At 46.0% G+C, this 21542-nt stretch overlaps 1 protein-coding gene and 1 pseudogene across 1 annotated transcript in view; one reads left to right on the top strand and one right to left on the bottom strand.

The window, feature by feature from the left end:
- WWOX (WW domain containing oxidoreductase) overlaps positions 1-21542 on the top strand; it is a 670666-nt gene that overhangs the window by 553634 nt on the left and 95490 nt on the right. The gene's annotated exons all lie outside the window — the stretch shown is intronic.
- LOC136660826 (5S ribosomal RNA) lies at positions 19967-20083 on the bottom strand (annotated as a pseudogene).

Here is a 21542-nt window from a genome sequence, read left to right as displayed (position 1 = left end):
TAGAGGTGGAACTTGAATGAATGAATGAAGGTCTTGCAATAGCTCAAGGCCTAAAAAAGGCCTTGCACAAAGCAAGGCTGGCCTTTCTTTGCTGCCACTACTGCATCACAGACATGAAACTGCAAGCAGTGGAGGGAGCCCTCATCCCACAGTTCATGCGAGAGGTCAAATAGTCGCCGTCATGCTGAGAGCAGTTGCGTTGGGCCAGTGTGGACTCCAGGAAATTTCTGGAGGGCCAGAGGCTCATTGGGGACTGGGGTGTCCCTGAGGGCCACGTTGGGAGTCCTTGAGGGCCGCAAGCAGCCCCAGGGCCGGGGTTTGGGCACCCCTGCTCCACATGTTTACAAAAGAGGATGTCTAGTGTGTTCAATGGCTATTCGTCCCCATTCCGCATTGTGTGTGCAGCTGAGCAATCCAAGCGCAGGCAGGCGAGGAAAGGATGATGTGTCTTGTTTCTTTCTTGCTTGTTTTGAAGACAAGTGTTCCGCAGGGATGTGTTTTGACACTTTTTTTTTCCTTTCCTTTCCGATCATCTCCCCTTCTTGCTTAACTGCCGTGGGGGTGGCTGAAAGGCACACAGATCACTGATAAGGCCAGGAAGGAAGGAAAATGCAAATAGGGGAAATAACTATTACCTACAGGAATGCTTCGGAGGGGGTAGTGGGGTAGGGAGCACAGCTCTAGTTCAAACCCAGTCAAAGCTGCAGTGGTTAAGGAGCTGTGTACCACAACAGGAAGTGGGGTTAAATTCTGGTTTCAATATGCTCATGGGAATCAGATTGGAAAGTGTGTTGCAGTAAATGAAGGGGGCGGGGGGGGAGAAGCTGAAATTTCTCTGTGTGTCTTTTTTTCTATGAAATCTTATGACCAATAATCAATGTTACAGGAAATCTCCTGAATTGTTCCATCTACTTCTTTCTTTCTTTCTTTCTTTCTTTCTTTCTTTCTTTCTTTCTTTCTTTCTTTCTTTCTTTCTTTCTTTCTTTCTTTCTTTCTTTCTTTCTTTCTTTCTTTCTTTCTTTCTAGTGAATCATTTACAGTCAGTGTTGGTTTCGTTTGTAAGAAATCATAGAGTAGGAAGGGTACACGCAAGATCATCTAGTCCAACCCCCGTCTATAGCAGGAAATCCTCCTAGAGTATTTCCAGCAGGTGCCTGTTGAGAAGATCTACAGCGAAGGAGAATCCACCACCTCCCTCGGCAAACTGTTCCACTGCTGCCCACTGCTTACCATCAAGAATTTCTGTCTGATATTCAACCAGAATAACTCTCTTGCCGTTTGCACCCATTTGATCCAATTCTACTTCCATTTGATCTAGTCTAGTTCTACTCTAAAATATTGTAGCTGGAACACTGGGTGCATTTCTTCAGGGAGTGGCACAATGGTTCAGTGGCAGAGTGCCTTATTTACATTCATAGGGTCATGGCTTCAGCCAGTAGCACTTGTCTTGTTGATGGAGTTTGGAAAGACGAGTGCCTGCATGGGAATTGCCAGTCAGGGTAAAATTGATGGACCAGCTGCCTTGTTATAAGTCAATGGGGTGGAAGATGAAATGTGGGAGGAATGAGACTGGTCGGCTTTGCTGCTGCAGCATACCAGTCTCTTCCACATTTTCTCTTTCATTCTGTGCCTTTCTTCCATTTTCGGTTCTGTAGGCAGGAGGAGGAAGAGGGAGGCATGCTGGAGCCACTGCATAAGTGGAGGCAGCATTTAGTGCCCCTCAGGCTCAGAGAAGCCTTGGGCTGACAAGGCAACTAATGGTGTTTTCCTAGAAAAGGACACAGAAGTACCTTTTCACAGGTCACATGTGTGCGTTTGAAAAAGGATATGAGGGGCTCTTAAAACAAAGGGTTAATGTTTGGCCTACATCCTTCAAGAGAGGCAAGAGTGGTGGTGTTGGCCATGTTTTAAAAGGGGGGGGGAGCCCAAGAAAATGCACCCATTAGTCTTTGGCTATTTTGAAGCTCTTTCTGGTTGCTTTTAACCTGCTCTTTATTAGAGGTCAGAGTATGTTTAAAGTCATTTTAATAAGTACAAGTGAAACATATGGCTTAACTTTGAGTATTTACAGTAAATGAGCTACTTCCAAATTGATCCGTTCTCAATGCATACGTATATTTCCTACTGCTGTCAGGAGAGATTGGCCAGAGTCAAAGGGACTTCGTGAATTTTGTTCCTTTTCAGTCTCAGAAAACTGGAGCATTTCAGAGAACAAATGTCTCCTCTCGAAGAAGAAGAAGACCTTGTGCCTGCTGAAAACTAAAGTTCTAAAGTTATGGAAAGTGTATTTCTAGAAATAATCTGACTGTTTTAGTCATTAACCATCATTTTCTTGGCTTTGGCTACAGTTCATGCCATACATATTATGCAGTGATTCCCTTGATTTGAAAAGGCAGGATCTGAAAGAAGTTTTTCACCATCTACTCAACTAGAGACCTGGGTTAGCCACCAAGTGAACACTCAACAAGGATCCTATCTTGTCTTGGCTCCCTAGTGAGTTGTACCCAAGTGATGCCTATGTTTTCACACATGTCTTCTTCCCATTTACACCTATTCTTTTTAGGTGAACACTTGGGGGAACAGGATGACAACATGCATGTAGTGTATGAAACAACTCGTATAGTAGATGTACATTGTAGTACTGCTGTGAGTTCTGAAAGGCCTGATGCACAACGTGTGAGTTGTGCCACAAGTGCCAGGAACCCGGGCCAGTGCTCTGCACTGCCTCTCCCTGCCTGTCTCCTGATGGTGCATTGGATGCTACCACTGCTGCCAGTCTGTGCGTAGGTTTCATAGGGAACCTACCAAGACAAACCATTGATCCTTCTAGCCCACTGTTGTCAACACTGACTAGGCAGTGGCTGTTCAGGATTTCAGAGAGGTCTTTCGCAGCCCTACCTAGAGATGCCAGACACTGAACCTGGGATATTTTGCATGCAAAGCTTGTACTCTACCCCTGAGCTACAAGCCACCCTTGAGGGTTCTTGGGTCAGCCCAGTGGCGTAGCTGGAGGGGGGGCAAAGCACGAAGTTTTGCATGGAGTCTCACTGCCGCATGCACACTACTTCTCCCCCTCCCCTTCGGAGACATTCCGAGCAGTGGGAGCAAAAAGTGATGTACACCTTCTGAGAGTGTTTCAGGGACGCCTTCTGGGTGTACGCCTCAGTTTTGCTCCCACCAACTGGAATGGCTCTGAAGGGGAGGGTGGGAGGCTGCTTGCATGTTGCGATGAGGCTCCCTGCAAAACTTAGTGCTTTGCAACCCCTCTAGCTACACCACTGAGTCAGCCACACTAGGTGTGGACCTTTAGGCTAGCATCCAACCTGGCTGGCTCCTCGGTGGCAGTAGATAAGTCTCACATGGCAAGCCTCTTCTGTGAACTGCAATTTACATGTCTGAACTGGGCCTCCAAGATAGTGCATTTATGTTTCAGTCCTGTTCTTTGGCATTTTCATGCATATATTTACTTGATTCCTACATCAGGCAGGTGAACTGTGTGTGTGATTGAGCTATTCCAGAGAGCAAAGTCAAGAGAAAGAGACCTTTCACATTTGCTCAAAGGCAATGCTTGTCGAGGGTGGTGCTTCATTGGCAAGTCATCCAAGCCATATTCAGACACTCTTAGATGGGTGCAACCCACATGCATTGATTAGCTTTCACACACTGCTTGTTCCTTTGTGCAGAGAGACCACAGATGCAGGTAAGTTAGAAGTGTGTAGGCTTCCTTTGTGTGGTCTGCAAGCTGGCAAAGTGCAGGGACTCAGACTGTGTGTACAGAAACTACATGTGGATGGCTAGTATGTATGTAGGTTCTGTGCAGTGCTAAATGCAGGAACTGGGAAATGCAGATTGCAACAGTTTACTAGTGGCCCTGGGAAAAGCCCTGGAATGATCCCCTCAGGGTGCCCCTACCTCCCCAATGGCACATTGGGTGCTATCACTGCCTGCCACTGTTATTGAGGGTCTGGCCAACCAGGTGGGCCCTGAAATGGCCATCACCCAACCCAGCTGACACCAGGTGCCATTCCTGGAATGAGACAGTGAGCACAATCCCAGTCTCTCCTTCAAGCTTGTTATGGACTCACATTAAGAACTTCTGAATGGGGCTTGAGTATTAAACTGTCAAGCAACATTCCTGTATCAGTGAATCAGATCTTTGTTTCAGGATCACAGAAAGAATCTAATCTACATATTAGGAGACAGTTACTGTATATTAGTTGTCTTGCCCATTAAGAACATAAGAAGAGCCCTGCTGGATCAGGCCAAAGGCCCATCTAGTCCAGTTTCCTGTATCTCACAGTGGCCCTGCCTGCTCCTTGGATTCTTCCTACACACTTCCTTCCAGTATCCCAAGTCACAAATATCAGATTCCTTCTCTTCTCCCTCCTCCCACCATTCCTCAGCAATAAACATTTCTATCATTTCCAGGTATAATTGTTGCAGAAGCGAGGATGATTTCTAGTAATTACTGCAAAAAATAAGTCTTGACACTTCAAGCCATTTATGCTGGAGTAGTGCCACTGAAATCAATGGTAATACTCCCAAGTCAATGGCTGGAAGATTAAGGCCCAATTGCATAAACCATGTTTATTTATATCTTTGATTGTTTAGCCTATTAAATGTTGTGTGGCTCGTTTGCGTAAAAATAAACACAGGCTATATGTTACATAAATGAGCTAGTTAAAAGCGTGAATTAATGGTTCATTAACCTCTACTGAACTTATATTCTTATTAGTGGAAACCCATTTAAATGAGTGCCCAAATGATGATGTGAAACTACTTAAAGAATTCCAGCAACTGCATTTAATCAAGGGATATTAGTGAAATGGATAGGGCCTTGTGCCGGAGATGTGGGCCGCACCCTGAGACTTTATGCTTAAAATATGGATTGCCCTTGGAATAGGAGGTTTAATTGTAGAATTAATGAAACACGCTCAACATGCTCGTTCTCAAGTCCCCTTTATAAATGGCAAGCAAATTAATCATACAAAAATGTGTAAAGAATCCAGAACAAAACAAACATTTAACAAGTGCAGCTTAGAGTGTAGATACTCTCCACTGTGAAGATTGCTTGTCTTTTATCTTTACTGAAAACCGCAAGCTTGAATTGGTAGATTAAACAACTAAGGGCCCAGTCCTATCCAATTTTCCAGTGCTGGTGTAATTGTGCCCGTGGGGTGTGTGCTGCATCCTGTGGGGGAGGAGCAGTCACTGGGGCCTTCTTAAGGTATGGGAACGTGTGTTCCCTTCCCACAGGCCTGCGTTGTGGCTACACCAGAGCTGGAAAGTTGGATAGGACTGGGCCCTCAGGCTGTAGTTGGTTGGCAACCTTCAGTCTCGAGAGACTACGGTATAAGCCTACAGCACCCAGTGTTCCCAGGCGGTCTCCCATCCAAGTACTAACCGGGCCTGACCCTGCTTAGCTTCCAAGATCAGACAAGATTGGGCATGCGCAGGGTAACAGTAGTTGATTAACCCTTAAGGGGATTCTTTTAATCATTTGTGCTGAGAATTCAAGAGCAGACCAATTCAATGCTCTTTGAGTGTGGCTTGGGTTGACTGGTGTGGGTCCTTAATGGTGGCAGTGTAAATGGAATGTGTATTCTTACAAAACTGTGTTCTCTTTTTTCTTCCCAGTATATATATAGGCAGGGCCAACCCAAGACCTCCCAGCACCTGAATGACAGAATGCCAGATGCTTCCATCCCCCACTGCTGCTGCTTCTCCTCCTCCTGCTCCCAGGATTTGAAAAGAAAGGGGGGATTAGAGTGGTGGATGTATGAGCAGAGAAGAGTGGTGTAATCCAGAAGGGGAGCAGCCATTGAAATACCTGCTGGTCAAGAATTGGCAGGACCTCCAGCTGCTGCCACCGTCCTTTTCCCTTCTCATTTGCTCTCCGGAGCCAGAGAGCGATTCAGGAGGCGAAAGACGGTAGCAAAATGAATGGCTAACACTCTATCTGCCCCCACCACCTCCCTTTTCTAATGGCTCTCCAGAAGTCAGGAGACTGGGGTGGAGACCAGACAAGCAGCTGGTCAAGTGGCTGAGAGGGAGGTGCAGAGTGCATAGCGCACCCTCCTGACTCCCCCAACCCACCGCCTGAATCACCATGCCTCATGGATAGGCCAGTCCTTTACCTGGCAGGAATATATGATATAGATTCTTGTGTGTTACTGAGATGGGGATTGAAACCAGAAAGGATGTCTTTTGTTTGCAGTAGCTTCTGTTCATTCAGTCCTCTCCTGCTTCTCCCATCTCCTTCCAAAGGCACCGCTCGAGACCTTTTAGGGTGCTGAACGAATGCAGTTAATTGCAAGCAACCCCTTTAAAAAGGCAGACGGTCAACCAGCTACACATTCCTGAATTGGTGGTTGGTCCTCTTTGCACGACCCTTCACGTCCAGACAGACCAATCCTTTGGTGTTCAGAAAGTGAGGGTTTGGGCGTTGCAGTTGGTGGGGACCACTGTAGCAAGCCTGCCTTTGCAGCTTTAAACTGCCTGTTTTATTGCCATGGCCATAAATAGCAAACCGCCCCAAATATTACCAGATTTTCTTGTTGTTGTTGTTGGCTTTGACCAATGAAGTAGAACAAGACCTCTGAATACCCCATTAGTTCCAGTGCTGTGCTTTGACGACTCTGCACCGGCAGCTCTTTTTCTCTACAAGTCACTTGCTTCACCCGCATCTCTTAACAAATACTGGAGACAGGCACCGTTGCCATTTTTCTGCATGTTCTGACAGTTTAATTCAGTACCTCCTGGCTAAGCAGCCTGAGCCTGAGGGGGGTAATTCAGCGTGTTGGCATTGCGCTGCTGCAATTAAAATAATTAAGGGAGCTGGGATGGGCTGGCAGAGCTTTTCTCCTCCTGCAGCTTTGCAGAGAGAGGGAGGGAGGGAGCACTTTCAATCCCCACATGCACCGAGCACAGGCTTCCCTCTTTGGAACAGAGGCAGTAGAATTTATTATTAACAAGATGTTTACTTCCAGGTATCGAAGCTATTTGCATTTCCACCCCTCCTCCCTCCTCTTTGATATCATTCCTTCTTTAGGCATCACGACACTGCTCAACCTCCTTGCTTTGTCAAGTTCACTGGATGTATTTAGGCCCCCTCCCTATCCCATACTCCCGCACAAGTTATTTATTTCAGGGCATTAGGCCATGACTGTTGAGCATCCTTTATAATGTTGACAATTGTTATCCAAGTACAAATATCAAGATGACTGGATTGTGTTCTCCCCAGGAACAGTGGTGAAGAAGAACGACCCACAGAAGTGATCCCATCTTGAAGCTTTAAGGGAGCACTCAGTTCAGGACGGCCCATCCATGAGGCCAACTGAAATGGCCTCTTTGAGCAACAGGGTGGAGAAAGTGACAAACTAGTGAGCAGTACTGCGTGCACTGTCCCTGTTCACCACCTCCCCAGGCCCGTGGCCTGCTCACTACTCCATCCCGTTGCTACACCTTTTCTCATGTGCTCTCCAAAAAAATGGTGTGGGGCAACTAACCTTCTCCTCCAGCTTACTGCCCCAAAATTGCAGGAGTGGCAGTAGAGCAGGAGGAGGTAAAGTGGGAGCTATAATACTTTTGCTGATGGCTTTCCTGCCTTGCTGCCTCCTTACCTCCTCTCTGCCTCATTCTGCAAAATAGATCAGACACAGAGAATTTTGGGAGCAGAAGAGGAACCTCTCTACTTCCCACCAGAGCAGTTTTGAAAAAGTGTTGTATGGTGAGGAGGTTGGGAGGCAACAGTGGTGACCATTTGGGGAGCACACACATGGGCAGTAGACCCTGGCCCGCACTTCAAGTGCGAGCCCAGCTTTGGCCAGTCTCGCCTGGTTGACAGTCTCTTGAAACATGCATTGTCCCAGGAATGTATATCCCATAACCCAACTTTGCGTCACAGAGCAATAGTAGCTTACACACTGCCATCTTGTCGTGAAGGTAATGCCACTCATATGTTTGATGACAGGAAAAGGGAGGGGGGAGGATGCAGATCAGTACAGATCAAAGATGACTAAAGTTGTATTTATTTACTGAATTTTTGCCCTGCTTTCTCTCCCCAAGGGAGAAACTAGTTCAAACTAGATGTTACACACAACGTGCAACATGGACTGGTGGGTTTGTGGTATGTAGCGACTGGGGGTGTGAAACAGAGTGGAATCATGGTGGAGGGTTGTGGGACTTTAGTATTCTGTCATTATTTTGCTCCTGATTGTGCCCCCCACCCCACCCCCACTTTAGAAAACAGCTTCAAATGGAGGTCAAGGACAAAGTGTTAACACTGTTCACCTATCTGTGGTTCTACTCTGTTTTCCAGTCCACTCCCTGCAGGGCTGACCCATCCATGAGGCAGGTTGTAACAGTTTCCTCAGGCAGCAGATGGCTGGGGAGTGTTCATCTGTGTAAGAGGACAGTAGTGCTCTAGAACAGGGGTGCCCAAACCCCGGCCCTGGGGCCACTTGCAGCCCTCGAGGCCTCTCAATGCGGCCCTCAGGGAGTCCCCAGTCTCCAATGAGCCTCTGGCCCTCTAGAGATTTGTTGGAGCCCGCTCTGGCCCAACACAACTGATCTCAGCGTGAGGGTGACTGTTCTACCTCTCGCTTGAGCTGTGGGATGAGGGCTCCCTCCACTGCTTGCTGTTTTGCGTCTGTGATGCTGTAGTGGCAGCAAAGGAAAGGCCAGCCTTGCTTTGAGCAAGGCCTTTTATAGGCCTTGAGCTATTGCAAGATCTTCATTAATTCATATAAGTTCCATCTCTAATATATTCATTTATGTAAACCTATGTAAATTTATTCAAATTTTAAATGTAAATTAATTCTTTTTTCCCCTGGCCCCTGACACAGTGTCCGAGAGCTGATGTGGCCCTCCTACCAAAAACTTTGGACACCCCTGCTCTAGAACATTGGCGACTGGGAGGAGCAGAGGCTGGCACACCATCAGGGTTGGGGAGCAGCATTTGGACTGCCACCTTGGGTATCAGGGGATCTTGAACCTGCCCTGGCTCCCTGCAAATATTTCAACAACAACAGTGACAACAACAAAATCTCACTAGGCTACATTGTACATTTAGTGCAATGTCTACTTTGGGGAGGGAGGCTGGGGGAAAGAAAAGAAAGGTTCAGAAAATTATGCCTTGTGGAGATAGAAGCTTTTTTTTCTCCATCTCCCACTGTGCATTCAGAGTCTTCCAATGAAATGGATTGACAGCTGATTCATGACAGGCAAACAGGAAGTGCTACTTCCTGCAGGAATGTGTATTTAATTTATGGCATTAGCTACTACAGGACGCAGAGATGGTCATTTGCTTAGATGGCTCTAAAGAGGATTAGACAGATCTATGGACAAGTCCGTCACTGGCTAGTAGTCATGAGGGTTACATGCTGCACCCAGGATCAGAGGCTTATGCTGTCCAGGAAAGCAGTGGTTTGCAATGAATGAGAGGAATGTCCTGAGGTGCTGGCAGGGACCCAGCATAGTCTGAGGCAACCAGCATGGGAAAAAGACCCATAGCCAGGTTCCAGACCTCAGAGCAAGGCAGGGCAGAGTTAGTTTGGCACCTTCTCAAACAAGAAGCAGATTTGGGAGCCAAGCCCAGGGAGTTCCTTACACTGGGCCAGCAGAGACCCTTTTGGCTCCCCAGGGCCTTCCCACCCTTTTGGCTGATACCTCCAGGTTTGGCTGACTGAAGTTTCCCTTCCACAAGAGTTTTGGGTTAGCAGCACAGGCTTTGTCAACCCCTTCCCTGCAAGCTGGCTCAGTGGTGCAGAGAGAAAGGTGCCTGAGCTACTGCCTGAGTTCCTGGTTCAAGACGTTTGACATCTTACAGTTGTTTACAGTCTAGGTATCAATGCCAGGGACATGAGAGGAGCAAAGGGGTGGTGGTGGTAGTTATTTCAGTTACACATGAGTATGCCACTGAATACCATTTGCAGGGGACACTAGGGTTGGTGTCACCCAGGGCAGGGTAGAGGAGGGTGGTGGATTGGGGACAGGGAGAGGGAAAAACAGAGCAGAAGGAGGGTGGTGATGGCCACCAGGTCTCCAGAGCCCTGGTCTACCAGGCTTCTTAATGTGGAGCCCAGGTCTACCCACTGGCTAGACATGGCCTCCTGGTTGGAGTCAGTCTTTTCATCCAAAGGGCCAGGAAATCCTCACTGTCTACCTATTCGGGGGGCAACCATGCCCATGGCTGAGGTTCCCCCCCCCCCCATCGCCATCAGATCTACCAGACTTCCTGATGTGGAGCCCAGATCTACCCACCTGGCAGACCTGGCCTTCCGGTTGACTCAGCAGCCAGGAAATTTCTGGCTCCCCTCCTTTGGTGTAACTCCCCACAATAGTTTCACTTGGTGCAATCCACACCCCTTGTGGCACCACTGGCAGGGGAACTACTATGGACACAGGGCTATTCCAGTGAAGCTTTGCTCTTGGGCTCCTGGAGGTACCTGGTTGATCCCTGCAGGAGAATTAGGATGAGAAACTAGCTGAATCTTTGGTCTGATCCAGCATGGTTTTTGATTGTAAAGGACGTCACATGCCTTCCCTTTTGCCTGTGGTTTTTCTGAGGAATTGCAGGCTCTTTCACAATTGCAATGATTGATGAGAATCCTCTTGCGCTGCCGAGATTCTTTATCTTACTGCGGCTCCCATGTACTTGGGAGGGATTGTGTGACATATTTATATACTAAAACATTTGCATCCCACTTTTTCACATCTGTGTTCAAGGTGGCTGATAGAGAAATGAACCACAACTCAGTGCAAGCAATCCGGAGAAGAATGCCAGACTTCTGAGTCACCAAGCCAAACATATCTGACTGTCCCTGTAGGCAACTCAGCAGTGATTTGATCCACCTTCAGGTCCTGGGACTGCAAAGTATGGAAAGTAAGGGGAAGGGATTGTCTGGCACGTGGCAGGCTGCAGTGGGTGGTGGTGGGCTGTGTGTGTTTGGCTTGGTGGGTCACAAGCCGTGTTGGCTTTGTTTTAAATCCTTCCCTTCCTGATTGAAACAGACATTTAGGTAAAGTCACAGCTTCAGGATTCCCCATTCCTGTGCAGTGGAAGTATACTTCTCCTTCCTCCCTCACATTGTATTCTGTGCTGTCCTTTCTCTTCAAGGCTACTTCTCCGGTGTCTGAATGTACAAATGCAGCAGAACTGGAGCTAATATAGACATTACAGTTCCCATGTGGTATCGCCTCATCTTTGGCAATGTCCTCCATAGTTTGCAAGGTTTGCCATGGGCAGAAGGCATGTTGAGTCTTCTGTGTTCCATCACAGGCAGACACATCACAGATTCTATGGTGATCCCCATTCGAGAATTCCCCTGCACTGTGGTTTTTAGTACTGTGCTTGTGTGGACATCTCCCTGGGCGCATCTCCTCTGCTGCTACCAGAGTGGCTGATCCTGCAGACACTGTTCACAGCCCAATGCTACATATGTCTACTCAGAAGTAATCCCCATTATAGCCAATGGAATTCACTCCCAGGTAAGTGTGGATAGAATTTGTAGCCTCCGTCTCTATAGTAGTCACAGTACTGGCATCCCCTTTATCCTACTACTATACAGTGAATACGATCACACCATTTTGGAAAACTGCAGAGACCAAGGAAGTACCCATGTAACTTCTCCCAAACAATAGACAAGTAATAAACCATAGACAATAGGATCTCTTAAAACATAAAATGTCATTAAGCACAACAGACCTGTATGGCTACAATCTGCATCATTTGCCACACTAGCAGATATATCCATTTATTTAAAGTATTTAAACCTTGCCTTTCTCATTCCAGTCATTGCCTGAGCATACATACACATGGATTTACCTACATGTGCACTACTGAAAAGATGCATCTGTTTGTCACTCAGAAATATAACTTTTCTAGACCCCGGAAAGGGAGTTGAAGCCTTACAATTCGAGCAACTCACAACAACAACTTTGAACGACAAAGGCAGGCAAAAATATATCAAAATAAAGATGGTGAAATATCAGGTTTAGGGACCAGAAAAATGGGACAGTCGGAGTCGTGTAAACTTGAAAGATGTATTGCAGCCAATTTTAACCCTGTCTTTTTAAAATACAATTAAATCCCTGTTTTTGATTAATCACACTTTAATTAAATCCCTTTCAGAGAGGAAGCCACATTAGTCTGCTATGTTCTTAAAAATATTTCCTACTGTTTTTCAACAAAAGTGGTTTACCTAAGTGAAAAAAAAAAATTCTAGCACTTTAAAGACTAACCAATTTATTTCATCATAAGCTTTTATGGACTGCAGTCCATTCCAACAGATGTGTAAGACTGCTCGTTTAAACGGCAGCTAGAAAATGCATATTTTTTGCCATGGCTGTTCTGGTGCAGTCATAGATAACCATCACAGCAGCACCCTGACGATGAGCTGGCATAAATTCGGTCCAGGTTTCTTATCTTGTGCCTCAGCTGATGTTAAACTTGGCCAGATTAGAGAGCAGTGCAAGTATCTTCTTATCACAGGGAATGGAGATGTATATTGGTGTGAATGCTCTCTGCAGAGAAAGAGAGGACATGGGGATGAGATAAATGCCCCCTGCTGTGCTAGAAAAGTAGATATATATTTTTAAGTGCTCACTTTCAAAAAGTACCCCTGCCCCGTTGCCCTGATTTTGAGCATGGTTTTCATCCTCGGCCACGATCACTCCTAGAAAGGGGTGTCACCATTTTAGCACATTTCTGCCACATGAGCATCTCAACTCCATGCAGGCGACTGTAACTTTAAGATTTAACGAATGTACCTCCGGTAGCTAAGCTGAAATAAGAATGTCTCATGAGTTTAATGGATCAAACAGCAGTGATGGGTTTTATGGGCTCCTTTTCACTTTAGGGCAAAGGGAAGAGAGAGAGGGGCAGGTTGGTTTTAAATTCAAGGATTTATGTTGTTAATCCTCCTGGCTAATTATAATTTATGGGAATCCTGATAAATTAATATGCGGTTGCTATTCAAAAGCAGAGAATAGTGTAAGGCAGGCATAAACAAGCCTTGTTCATTTTTAATTTATTTCCACCAATGGAGAATATTAAATTAAATGAACACTGGGGCATTTTCAGGGGAAGGTTCATTTTCATTATTTATCTCCAGGTCTGTAGACTTTGTGTTAACGATTTTGCAAAGTTTGTTTCCTGTGCACAGCAAATAATATGCCAATTTAGCATGCCTGGTTATCATTGCCAGCTCAAGTCAAGGTGCAGTTTTTCTGGCCCATGGACAATTGTAAAAGTAGAGTTACTTGGGAGGATGCGCAAGAAAGAGGAGATCAAGCAAGTGCACTTGAAAGAAGAGCGGACCTCCTCTAACGGGTTTATTTTAAATACTTTTAATCAGCAGCATAGCTAGATTGGGTGCAAAGCACTAAGTTTTGCAGGCGCATCATTGCGCTGTGCAAGTGGCCCCTTCCCCTCCCCTTCAGAGCCATTCCAAGGTGATGCCTCCATTTTGCTCTAGCAGCCTGGAATGGCTCATAAGAACATAAGAACAGCCCCATTGGATCAGGCCATCGGCCCATCTAGTCCAGCTTCCTGGATCTCACAGCGGCCCACCAAATGCCCCAGGGAGCACACCAGATAACAAGAGACCTCATCCTGGTGCCCTCCCTTGCATCTGGCCTTCTGACATAGCCCATTTCTAAAATCAGGAGGTTGCGCATACACATCATGGCTTGTACCCCGTAATGGATTTTTCCTCCAGAAACTTGTCCAATCCCCTTTTAAAGGTGTCCAGGCTAGATGCCATCACCACATCCTGTGGCAAGGAGTTCCACAGACCGACCACACGCTGAGTAAAGAAATATTTTCTTTTGTCTGTCCTAACTCTCCCAACACTCAATTTTAGTGGATGTCCCCTGGTTCTGGTGTTCTGTGAGAGTGTAAAGAGCATCTCCCTATCCACTCTGTCCATCCCCTGCATAATTTTGGATGTCTCAATCATGTCCCCCCTCAGGCGTCTCTTTTCTAGGCTGAAGAGGCCTAAACACCGTAGTCTTTCCTCATAAGGAAGGTGCCCCAGCCCCGTAATCATTTTAGTCGCTCTCTTTTGCACCTTTTCCATTTCCACTATGTCTTTTTTGAGATGCGGCGACCAGAACTGGACACAATACTCCCGAAGGGAAGGGCTGCTTGCGGTGAGGTGCCTGCAAAACTTAGTGCTTTGCACCCACTCTAGCTATGCTACTGCTTTTAATAAATATATATATTTATTTAGATAACGTCATCCATATACAAAATGTTTGTAGAGGACCAACCACTGCATGGTGGCGGGTCCATTTTGTACTGCAGCTCCCCAAATATGTAGGAATATGCAAGTTTATAAATATGGTCGAGATCTCATTTTTTCTAAAACCCTTCATTTGATGCTTGTCATTTGAAATGAGTGAAAAAGCAATATCTTATAAATCAGTGGTTCTCACACTTTTTAGCCCCATGACCCACCTTGAAGAATGACAATCTGTCAGGACCCACTGGAAGTGGTATCATTAACCTGGAAGTAATGTCCTGGCCATCAAGCAGGAAAATTTTTAACACCCCTATATGACAAAATCAAATCAAGTTAGTAAATCAAATGTTTACAATAAGTAGAAGTTTAAAAATGTATTTAAAATAAAGAAGAACCATCCTAAACCTCCCAAGTAGTTCCTGATCTCTTCTTAAAAAATTCCCCAAGTATCCCAGAAGCTGCAATCCTAGCCACACTTACCTGGGAGTAAACGCCATTGTCTGTCATTGTCAAAAGCATATACATAGCCTGTTAAAAATACAGATCTGTCACATTTCCCCAAGTAACATATCATGGTAACATCAAGTCTAATATATTAAAAATAAAATGCACATTGAAAGGAATGCGGACCCACCTGAAATTGGCATGTGGCCCACCTAATGGGTCCCAACAGACAGTGTTGAGAAAGACTATAATAAATCAATGTATCTCATGATTGTTTCTTCACCTTTTCAGCTGACCCATTGTTAGTACTGACTTACAACACTGAACCTGATTTCAATGTTATCTTCTTCTTTTTTCTCCCTTACTCCACCCTCCTCCTTTCTTCCAACACTTTCTCTTCGTTTATATGTATTTATTTAGTTAGCACATCTATATACTGCCTTTCTGCTAAAACTCTCAGGGTGACCTCTAGTTAAATTAATGGCTTACAGTTTTGGAGGGGAAACTAGCAAATTCAAGCACCACCTTTTTTGCAATGTTGCATAATAAAGTAACTTACTAGAACTCCAGGACACTGTTTTGGGAAGGCAGGAGCCTGATCACAGTTGGTCTCAGGCAAAGTATTGGAGTGGGAGGGGGGGGTGTCTTCACGGCTTTTTGGTGGGGGGGGAAGGTGGAATAACCACAGATGGGTTGTACTCATCTCTCACTGCCCTTATGAACATTCTAAACCAAATGGCAAATTAAAACACCGAAGGTGCAACTCATCTTTAGTTGTATGCTCACCTTGTAGATACCAAGCCACTGTTTAACCACAAAAGTCCAGGAACGTAATACTTGCTATGAATACCTGGTCACTGCAACAGGGTTTGTTCCCAATTTATTTTCTCTCTTGCTTTCCCAGTAGCATAGCTGGGGGGGAAGGGTAAGTACTGCAGGCACCGCAACGTGCCATGTAAGCAGCCCTTCGCACTCACCTTTAGAGCCATTCCAGGTAACAATGGCAACATGCAGGAGTTGCTGTTTGGTTTGGCAAGCACCTGCTTGCGGTTGCTGCCCCAACCCGGAATGGCTCGGATGGCATGTGGAAGGAGCCACTTACATGACATGTTGCAGCTCCTGCAGTACTTACTGTTTTGCCCCCCCTCTAGCTATGCTACTGTGCTTTCTCTCTCTCCTGTGCAGTTAAGTAAAGTCAATTCAGTTTACACCGAGAAGGAAAAGAATACCCCCATCTGCTCTGCAGTTTAAACTTATCCACTGTAGTCTTGTGGAATTCAATAACTCTCTGCAAGGATCAACTTCTTACAAAACGGTGTAGGCCATTTTGCATGGAAGCAAAATATTAAAGCACAGATTAAGTCCATGCTCTTGGGATGATAGAGTTACCATCTATTGTTACACCGGTGTAATTGCGTTTAATCAATACACCCCACAACACTTGCACAGGCCATGGCGGTTGGGCTGTTTTGCATAAGATGGTTTCCATGCCATGAGTATCACCTCTCCAGAGGAAAAGAAGTGTTTGAATATGTGTGGACATAGTAAAACGGAAGTGTCCGTAGGTCATAAAGGATCAAGGCAGAGGTGTGGTAGACAAGCCTCAGAAAAGAAAAAAACCATCATCACTGCCACTCATCCATCAGAAATTCCAAGGCATCAACAGCAAGTGGTTAAAGTTAAGCCTGGGCTGCATCATGTTGTAATTATTATTCAAATTAATTATAATTTATATTTATACAGCATGGTGTAGAGCAGGAGTGCCCAAACCCCGGCCCTGGAGCCACTTGCAGCCCTCAGGGCTTCTCAATGCGGCTCTCAGGGAGCCCCCAGTCTCCAATGAGCCTCTGGCCCTCCTGAGATTTGTTGGAGCCCACACTGGCACGACGCAACTGCTCTCAGCGTGAGGGGGACTGTTTGACCTCTCACGTGAGCTGTGGGATGAGGGCTACCTCCACTGCTTGTTGTTTCACATCTGTGATGCAGTAGCGGCAGCAAAGGAAAGGCCAGCCTTGCTTTGTGCAAGGCCTTTTGTAGGCCTTGAGCTATTGCAAGACCTTCATTCATTCATATAAGTTCATCTTTAATATATTCATTTATGTAAACTTATGTAAAATTATTCAAATTTGAAATGTAAATTAATTCCCCCCCCCCGTCCCTGACACAGTGTCAGAAAGACGATGTGGCCCTTCTGCCAAAAACTTTGGACACCCCTGGTGTAGAGAGAGAAGTTCTTCTTCCTCCTTCGTAATGCTAGAACAGGAGACATCCAGTGAATTTGGCAGGTAGGAGATTTACAGTGGACAGAAGAAAGTACTTCTTCATGCAAAGGATAATTAGCCTGTGGAATTCACTTCCACAAGATGTGGTGACAGACACCGGTTTAGATTACTTTAAAAGGGGATTTGGCAAATTCATGGAAGACAGGTCTATTAGTGGCTGCTGGTCTTGATAACAACCTCCTACCTCTGTGTTCAGAGCCAGTCCGCAGAGAAGCAATGGTTGGAGAGGGGTCCACCTTTATCTCCTGCTTGTGAACTTCCCAGAGGAATCTTGTGGATGGCATTTGGCATGCTACATCAAACACAAAGAACATGAGCCAACCCTGTGGGAAAACTTGGGGTTTCTTGGAAACTTATCTGCTCTTTCTCTTGGCCTAGATTTCAGGCCAAGAACAAAAGTGAGCTAGATGTGGAGGATTGACCATTCATTTCCGTGCATTGGGATGGATTTGCGGTATCAGAGGACTTCTTGATCTGATTTATAAGTCATCGTCCCCTAGGTTATGTTTGGGGTGGAAACTGTAAGACAGGGAACAATGGTGGGTGATGAAGAAGAGTTCTCTCCCTTCAGTTTTTCATAAATGATTCTACCGCATGCCGCGGGCAGATATTTGTCTCAATTTACGATGATGGCCTGCCTTGGGGATTAGTGTGGGTTTTCTACACAGCTGTGGGTGTGCATTTCTCAGATGATAGGATATTCTTTTACACCTATATACAGAACATTGGACACAAGGTTACCATAAATTGAAGTAGGTTCTGGATTAACTTTCCTTGGAGAAATCACTTGGTGCAATTACATGCCCGGATTAGATTGGGTTTTGGAGCATCCTGGCAAATGATGTTCTAGTCAGTTGGAGAGAGTAGGTGGGTGAGGGAGTAGGCTTGTCTGTTTTGCTCTCTCTCCCTTCACCGGGAACACAGATTCAGATTCTGTTTATTTAGTCAAAGCGCTGAAGCTCAGTGTCTGGTTATTAAAATGTTCTTCCTCAAGGATCCTAGCTGGTGATGCAGGAAGTTGAAGAGTTACTAATATCCAGCAGTTTTATTTCCTCTGGAAGAGATAGCAGGGTAGCAGATATTATATTTGGAAATAATCTGCTCAGCTGTTCTTTTGATAGAAAAATCCCCCAGCTGCGCACTGCTAGATGAAGCTCAGCTCCACGATATTAGGAGAGTACGAAGATTGAAGGCAATTTGCTCAGCTCCTTTTACTTTTTACACGTGTTGGGGGATGTTTCTAGTTCCAGACAAAGGGACCTTCAGACTGGAACGGTGCCGTGTGTGTGGCTGCCACACACGCGGACTGTGTCCCTTCGGACTGTGGCTGTGGCTGGCTGTGGCTGCCGCTGTGTCTGGGTGGTGTTGGGGAAGTTGCAATAATCAAACAGAACTTTCAGAAAACTGAAAGATTTCCAAATGTATAGGAAGCTATACATTTGAACGGATCCAGGAGATCACTGTACGCAGCATTTGATCTTTTCTGAAGCCATTTTGGTACTGGGAACTAATGCCCTAACCTTATCTCCCATGCTGCCAGAGTGTGTGCTGCATGCTGGGGGGGGGGGGCAACAAGATGGCCTTGGAGAGGTAAACCTGTCACCTCTTTTGCTGGCATTAAGTCCAAAAAGACTTCTGGGAATGGGTTCAGGCCAGGAAGGGGGACAGGATCTTGGCATGTGCTGCTGCCGCCGCGATCATCCCCCTCCTCCCCTGGTTCAACCTGCTTCCTGCTTTGGTCCACTCCCAAATAACCCCCTCCAGCACATTACCTGCTCTGGCTGGTGCATGCATGGAAACTTCCACCATTTGTGCCGATGGTCTCACTGTGTCTGACAGCAGCACACCTTTAGTGATGCCGCAAAAGGACTTATGGCAGCAGATTGTGAGATCTGTTGCTGTGGCATAGGCCCTCCATAGGATTGGCCCAACCGTCAATCAAGTGACAAATTCCAGAACTCAAGGGCCACGTTGTGCCGATATTGTGCAGTAAGTGCCAATACCAGGAGGTGCTGTTAGGTGACAAAAACGGACCAGAGAAAATAGTGCAGAAAAAATAGCAGTTCAGAGAACAAGGAGCAAATGTGTGGGTTTCCTGGAAAACTGAGGTTATGTTTTGTTATCTTGGAATGCTTCTTTTAACCAAAATATCCCCTCAAATCTCTGTTGTTTTGGAATTATCATTGATGTGAAATGTCAGGATGCCAACAAAAAGAAACACAGTCGTTATTTGGAAATGTTGATTATCACAGTTACTATTATTAACCTTAATTTTTTTTTTTTTAAATAGTCTCTCAGTGAAAATATTCTTACAGCTTTAGGTATGATGCTGACCCCCAAGGATAGGCAGCACCACAAATCCCTGGGTGGCAAGTGAGGAAACAGCAAATAAATTCATTTATTAGGTTTGCAGGGCATGTTATACTCAGATACCTTCATCTCTCTCCCCCCCCCCCGTACCATGGAAGGTTCCCAGGTGGGAGAATATCTCCCTGTGTTCAGTGTTTGGCCCTGCAGTCTTGGGGAGGGAGCGAGACTAATGTGGACATGTAATTGGGTCATTGGGGGTGAGCTGAGCTAGGTATGCTCCGAGGAAGCCCTCATGCTTTGGTCTCCATAAGATAGACAAGTGCCTGAGTTAGGGCCACTGTGCACCACATATTCAAAGATGATTATAATACTTGTCTTGCATGGTACTACATGCAGAGAGCCAGAATGGTGTAGTACACTGCATCTCAAACTTACCGGGCCCCTGACACACTGGTCCTGCTCGTCGCAGAACCCAGAAGTAAGTGCCTGTGATGATGCCATTGGCACTTGCCTCTTGTTTCTGCTACTTCAGATGACCCTGAAACTGGTGCTAAACAGGTAAAGGCGGACAGGAGGGCCCCCCAAACCCAGCAAAATGATTCACAGCACACAGAAGAGAGCTTCTGCTTCACAGTCTTTATACTGCATGGTTGGCAACCTTCAGTCTCGAAAGACTATGGTAGAAGCCTACAGCACCCGGTATTCCCAGGCGGTCTCCCATCCAAGTACTAACCAGGCCTGACCCTGCTTAGCTTCCAAGATCAGATGAGATCCAGCATGTGCAGGGTAATAGTTGCTGCCAATTGTGCTGGCTAATGGCTTAACCAGCATGCCTTTCGTAATGCCCCTGGGGACATGTTGCGATGTCCCAGAGCATTGCCACACCCAGTTTGGAAGCCTGCGGTGCGGTGGTTTGGGAGTTCCAGGTTCAAATCTCCTCTCAGTCACGAAGCTTCCTGGTTGACCACGGGCCAGTCACTCTCTCTCAGCCTCACCTACCCCACAGGGTTGTTGTGAGGACAAAAGGGAAGGAAGGAACCACATATACTGCCCTAAGCTCCTTGAAGGAAGGGTGACATAGAAATGTGAAAAATAACTAAATAATACATGACCAATACTGACCTCACCCAGTACAGTCCGGTGCCTGATATAAATACTATAGGCTTTCTGCCCTTGGGTACGCAGGGCTTTCTGCTTGCTACGTCTCAGGCTCCAGCTGTCCTAATTTAACATAAGAACATAAGAACAGCCCCACTGGATCATGCCATAGGCCCATCTAGTCCAGCTTCCTGTATCTCACAGCGGCCCACCAAATGCCCCAGGGAGCACACCAGATAGCAAGAATTTCTAGCAAGCCAGCTCAAGCACCCCCAGGCTGGGCGACACAGCAAACCGACTAGGTTTGGGTACGTCCTTGCATGTCCCAGGACAGCCCTCACACGGTAAATTCAGCAACGCTATGGAATTTCCTTCAGTGTAAGCTATGGAAAATGAGCATGCAAATGCAATTTGATTTTCCCTCCCGTACAATTAGCATGAAAATCTAGCCTAAATAGTTAATGTGGCATAACTCCATCATGAATGGAGCTCTCTGCAGTGTGGAGAAATGTAAGCAAATGCCTCTGCTGAAACAATATGACATTTATTTAACGGGATGTTCTGCGAGGACCTTCTAGAACCTTCCAATGTGAAAAAGTCCTCTGAGACCCAGAGACAAAAAAAAAAGTGCCAAATTAAAAACAAGAACAATCAAGAAAGGGCCCATTTCTAGCAAAATGCTGAAGTTGTAAGGTGTAGGGCACAATTGAGGGGGGGGGGCAGGTTTAAAGCAAGGGAGAATCAGTTACTCACTAAAACTCTATTAGACTTTAATAATAAATAATATTGAATGTTGGGGATATTAAAACAATTTGTTCTTGGCACAGGAAAGAGAGGCTTCTATTCCCCTCTGTAACTCTGGCTCGAGCAACATACTTCTTACGTGCTGTGGATTTTTTTTTCCCCCTTTAATATAGCATCGCGTTCCTGCAGGTATCATAAAAATAAAAAATAACTTAAGGAGTATTAATTCCTTTAAGAACACTGATTAATCCCAGATGTGAATTGCGCATGGAAGTGTGCGTTAAACGGGTGCAGGTGCTGACAGGGTGGTTCCACAGCAGCGCACATGTTCCCGGAACACAGCTGTTCCTCAAACCCTCAGCCAGTTGCTGCAACCCTTCTGCGAAGCTGCACTGCCTCTGGGCACAATTAAAAGCTC

Source organism: Tiliqua scincoides, chromosome 9 (genome assembly GCF_035046505.1).
Source record: "Tiliqua scincoides isolate rTilSci1 chromosome 9, rTilSci1.hap2, whole genome shotgun sequence".
In the NCBI taxonomy this organism is placed as follows: domain Eukaryota; kingdom Metazoa; phylum Chordata; class Lepidosauria; order Squamata; family Scincidae; genus Tiliqua; species Tiliqua scincoides.
This window is presented reverse-complemented; position numbering and strand designations above follow the sequence as displayed.